Here is a 5,000-nt window from a genome sequence, read left to right on the forward strand (position 1 = left end):
CGCTTACTGGGAATTCCTCGTTCATGGGGAACAATTGCAAGCCCCAATCCCTAGCACGAAGGAGGTTCAGCGGGTTACCCCGACCTTTCGGCCTAGGAAGACACGCTGATTCCTTCAGTGTAGCGCGCGTGCGGCCCAGAACATCTAAGGGCATCACAGACCTGTTATTGCTCAATCTCGTGCGGCTAGAAGCCGCCTGTCCCTCTAAGAAGAAAAGTAATCGCTGACAGCACGAAGGATGTCACGCGACTAGTTAGCAGGCTAGAGTCTCGTTCGTTATCGGAATTAACCAGACAAATCGCTCCACCAACTAAGAACGGCCATGCACCACCACCCACCGAATCAAGAAAGAGCTATCAATCTGTCAATCCTTCCGGTGTCCGGGCCTGGTGAGGTTTCCCGTGTTGAGTCAAATTAAGCCGCAGGCTCCACTCCTGGTGGTGCCCTTCCGTCAATTCCTTTAAGTTTCAGCTTTGCAACCATACTTCCCCCGGAACCCAAAAGCTTTGGTTTCCCGGAGGCTGCCCGCCGAGTCATCGGAGGAACTGCGGCGGATCGCTGGCTGGCATCGTTTATGGTTAGAACTAGGGCGGTATCTGATCGCCTTCGAACCTCTAACTTTCGTTCTTGATTAATGAAAACATACTTGGCAAATGCTTTCGCTTCTGTTCGTCTTGCGACGATCCAAGAATTTCACCTCTAACGTCGCAATACGAATGCCCCCGCCTGTCCCTATTAATCATTACCTCGGGTTCCGAAAACCAACAAAATAGAACCGAGGTCCTATTCCATTATTCCATGCACACAGTATTCAGGCGGGCTTGCCTGCTTTAAGCACTCTAATTTGTTCAAAGTAAACGTGCCGGCCCACCGAGACACTCAATAAAGAGCACCCTGGTAGGATTTCAACGGGGTCCGCCTCGGGACGCACGAGCACGCACGAGGCGGTCGCACGCCTTCGGCTCGCCCCACCGGCAGGACGTCCCACGATACATGCCAGTTAAACACCGACGGGCGGTGAACCAACAGCGTGGGACACAAATCCAACTACGAGCTTTTTAACCGCAACAACTTTAATATACGCTATTGGAGCTGGAATTACCGCGGCTGCTGGCACCAGACTTGCCCTCCAATAGATACTCGTTAAAGGATTTAAAGTGTACTCATTCCGATTACGGGGCCTCGGATGAGTCCCGTATCGTTATTTTTCGTCACTACCTCCCCGTGCCGGGAGTGGGTAATTTGCGCGCCTGCTGCCTTCCTTGGATGTGGTAGCCGTTTCTCAGGCTCCCTCTCCGGAATCGAACCCTGATTCCCCGTTACCCGTTACAACCATGGTAGGCGCAGAACCTACCATCGACAGTTGATAAGGCAGACATTTGAAAGATGCGTCGCCGGTACGAAGACCGTGCGATCAGCCCAAAGTTATTCAGAGTCACCAAGGCAAACGGACCGGACGAGCCGACCGATTGGTTTTGATCTAATAAAAGCGTCCCTTCCATCTCTGGTCGGGACTCTGTTTGCATGTATTAGCTCTAGAATTACCACAGTTATCCAAGTAACGTGGGTACGATCTAAGGAACCATAACTGATTTAATGAGCCATTCGCGGTTTCACCTTAATGCGGCTTGTACTGAGACATGCATGGCTTAATCTTTGAGACAAGCATATGACTACTGGCAGGATCAACCAGGGAGCTGCGTCAACTAGAGCTGAGCAGCCGGCCGCCCGGGAGTGTGTCCCGGGGGCCCGCGCGAACACGCAAGCGTCCGCTCAATTATTCTGCAAACAGGAGGAGGCTGGGCTCCCCTGCACGATACACCTCGAAACCCTCTCAGGTCCCGGCGGCGCGCAGCGCCGTCCTAAGTACTTGGTCGGGTTCGAGAGAGGCGCAATCGCCCGGAGATAGGCGAGTAGACGCTTTCAGTGCGACCACCCGTGCTCCCAACTGAGCTTGCCGCTGCCGACAGAGGCCCGGGAGCGTGCTGTCGTGGTGTTGCCGGCGGGAGACAACACGCGGCCACAAACAGTGACCGGGCAGCTCCAACGCCAGCGCCACAGAGGGGCAGAGCCCCACTTGGGTGCCAAAGCGAACTCTCCCAGCACAGCGCACGCGCCAACACATCCGCACAGCTGCGATACAAACCACCTGCGAGAACCGCGGGGGCGACCGAGCAGCAGACGGCGTCGCGGCGCCGAGTGCCGGGCGGCGGCGCATCCTCAACGCACACAGTCCTCAATCGGACCAGCACACTGCAGATGTCCACCGCGCTTCGCACCGGGCCCGGGAGGACCCACTTTGGCCGCACGGCGCCGCGCGCTGGGTGCGCCGGCACGCAGATGCGCCGCCTGCCGCGTCCGTCAGCCGGCGCGCCTGCCACTGGGCGCCCCCACCAGCCGGCTGCCGCGCGTGCGCCCACGCAGCGCGCGGCCAGCACGCCGGGCGCCCCCCCCTCACCGGCCGGGGACGGTCCCACCCAGCCACCGCCGCGTATCGCTTCATACCCACATGCCCACTCACGTTCGTGGGTATGACGGGTGTCGCTGAAGCAACCGGTTAATACCTGTACCGATCGTCGATATCAACGATTCACCTCCAGCGCGAACAACCGCGCAACAACGGATTTCCAGTTCATTTGCGTAACTTGGGCAGCAAACGTAGACATCCATCTACATTTGCGACTTCTACGAGTCTTGCATGCCTGGATGTTGTGTGTCACGACGCACTCCATCAGCATACATACACGCTGCGACGTGTGCACGAAAGAACACGTGGAAGGTGGCCAGCGTACGTATACGAATGCCATTGCACAGCTGCGAAGCGCATTCAACACGCGAACTCCTGACCGACGAGCTAGAGGTGACAGGAGGGGAGGGGGGGGCGGGGGCGATATACGTCCTATTGCAGTACACAATACAGTGGATAGCGGGACCATGTGGAAAGTAAGCAACACTCGCAAGATGTGAGGGTACGCACCGTAAAATGAATCAATACGCAGAACACCACAGTGTGCGCGAAGTGAACTATGTTGAGATGGTTGCAATTAGGCAACGCTACACGAATTCCTAGAGTCATATAACTAACAATTACAGGGCAGGTTAGGGCGCAACGTGGGTTAGGTTAGGGCCCAACGTGGGTTAGGTTAGGGCCCAACGTGGGTTAGGTTAGGGCCCAACGTGGGTTAGGTTAGGGCGCAACTTGGGTTAGGTTAGGGCGCAACTTGGGTTAGGTTAGGGCGCAACTTGGGTTAGGTTAGGGCGCAACTTGGGTTAGGTTAGGGCGCAACTTGGGTTAGGTTAGGGCGCAACTTGGGTTAGGTTAGGGCGCAACTTGGGTTAGGTTAGGGCGCAACTTGGGTTAGGTTAGGGCGCAACTTGGGTTAGGTTAGGGCGCAACTTGGGTTAGGTTAGGGCGCAACTTGGGTTAGGTTAGGGCGCAACTTGGGTTAGGTTAGGGCGCAACTTGGGTTAGGTTAGGGCGCAACTTGGGTTAGGTTAGGGCGCAACTTGGGTTAGGTTAGGGCGCAACTTGGGTTAGGTTAGGGCGCAACTTGGGTTAGGTTAGGGCGCAACTTGGGTTAGGTTAAGGCGCAACTTGGGTTAGGTTAAGGCGCAACTTGGGTTAGGTTAAGGCGCAACTTGGGTTAGGTTAAGGCGCAACTTGGGTTAGGTTAAGGCAGAAGTTGGGTTAGGTTAAGGCAGAAGTTGGGTTAGGTTAAGGCAGAAGTTGGGTTAGGTTAAGGCAGAAGTTGGGTTAGGTTAAGGCAGAAGTTGGGTTAGGTTAAGGCAGAAGTTGGGTTAGGTTAAGGCAGAAGTTGGGTTAGGTTAAGGCAGAAGTTGGGTTAGGTTAAGGCAGAAGTTGGGTTAGGTTAAGGCAGAAGTTGGGTTAGGTTAAGGCAGAAGTTGGGTTAGGTTAAGGCAGAAGTTGGGTTAGGTTAAGGCAGAAGTTGGGTTAGGTTAAGGCAGAAGTTGGGTTAGGTTAAGGCAGAAGTTGGGTTAGGTTAAGGCAGAAGTTGGGTTAGGTTAAGGCAGAAGTTGGGTTAGGTTAAGGCAGAAGTTGGGTTAGGTTAAGGCAGAAGTTGGGTTAGGTTAAGGCAGAAGTTGGGTTAGGTTAAGGCAGAAGTTGGGTTAGGTTAAGGCAGAAGTTGGGTTAGGTTAAGGCAGAAGTTGGGTTAGGTTAAGGCAGAAGTTGGGTTAGGTTAAGGCAGAAGTTGGGTTAAGGGATGGTGTGTGTGTGGGGGGGGGGTGGGGTGGCGAGGTTCGTTGATAGTGATGGTAGTAAGTGGACGCCTGAGGCACTATCAGATATGTCACGTCAGTTGCACTTGTGGCTCATGGCAGGTGGCGCGCCCGTTCTGTGTTTGTGGCAAAGGAGTGGCACACCTGTGTCTTTCATTCCTGCCATTGTTTATGTGCTGTGAGATGCGGCAGTGTGGTGCTGTTGGGTGCACCCCTGTGTAGGACATGTGTGGGTGTTGGTGGCGTATCTGAGCAATGGTGGTTGTAGGAAGAGTGGGATATTCAGTTTTCTGGTTCGACGTCCCGGTCTGGTTATCATAGTGTGGATGGTGTACTGTGGCCGAGAGGATGCACTGGATGTTGTTCCATGCTGGTACTTAGATGTTGTGTCTGCGTCTGTTACATGCATAGACTAGTGGGTGATGGAGTGTGTGGGTGACGTGTGGTTGACATTGTGTGCACAGACGTTCAGCATGTATAGGGACAGTTGTATGTGTTATCTGTATTCCGATGACTGCGCGTATTACTAAGCACCGCCGTGTATAAGCTTAATGTATGTATAGTCAATGCCTGTTCTATCTCTGTACAGTAGTAGCGGTGCGACTGCACTAGCTAGCTACACCTCGCGGCATCGTCCCCCGGTGTATGGCATATGATTATAAACATTCTGTCTATTAGTCAAAACCGGTGGTGTGACTACGTCACATGTTTGAGGTGGGGGACGCAACACCGTGCCGGTGGGTCAGGGCTGCGAAACACTT

The 5,000-nt window shown here is 54.3% G+C and overlaps 1 non-coding gene across 1 annotated transcript in view; it reads right to left on the reverse strand.

Annotated features, from left to right (window-relative positions):
• LOC126197001 (small subunit ribosomal RNA) overlaps nt 1-1,696 on the reverse strand; it is a 1,909-nt gene extending 213 nt beyond the window's left edge. Inside the window, exon 1 of the ribosomal RNA XR_007539413.1 lies at nt 1-1,696. This exon is cut by the window's left edge and continues 213 nt beyond it. This is a non-coding gene — a ribosomal RNA (small subunit ribosomal RNA).
• Between the last annotated feature and the right edge of the window lie 3,304 nt (nt 1,697-5,000).

Source organism: Schistocerca nitens, chromosome 7 (assembly GCF_023898315.1).
Source record: "Schistocerca nitens isolate TAMUIC-IGC-003100 chromosome 7, iqSchNite1.1, whole genome shotgun sequence".
Classification (NCBI taxonomy): domain Eukaryota; kingdom Metazoa; phylum Arthropoda; class Insecta; order Orthoptera; family Acrididae; genus Schistocerca; species Schistocerca nitens.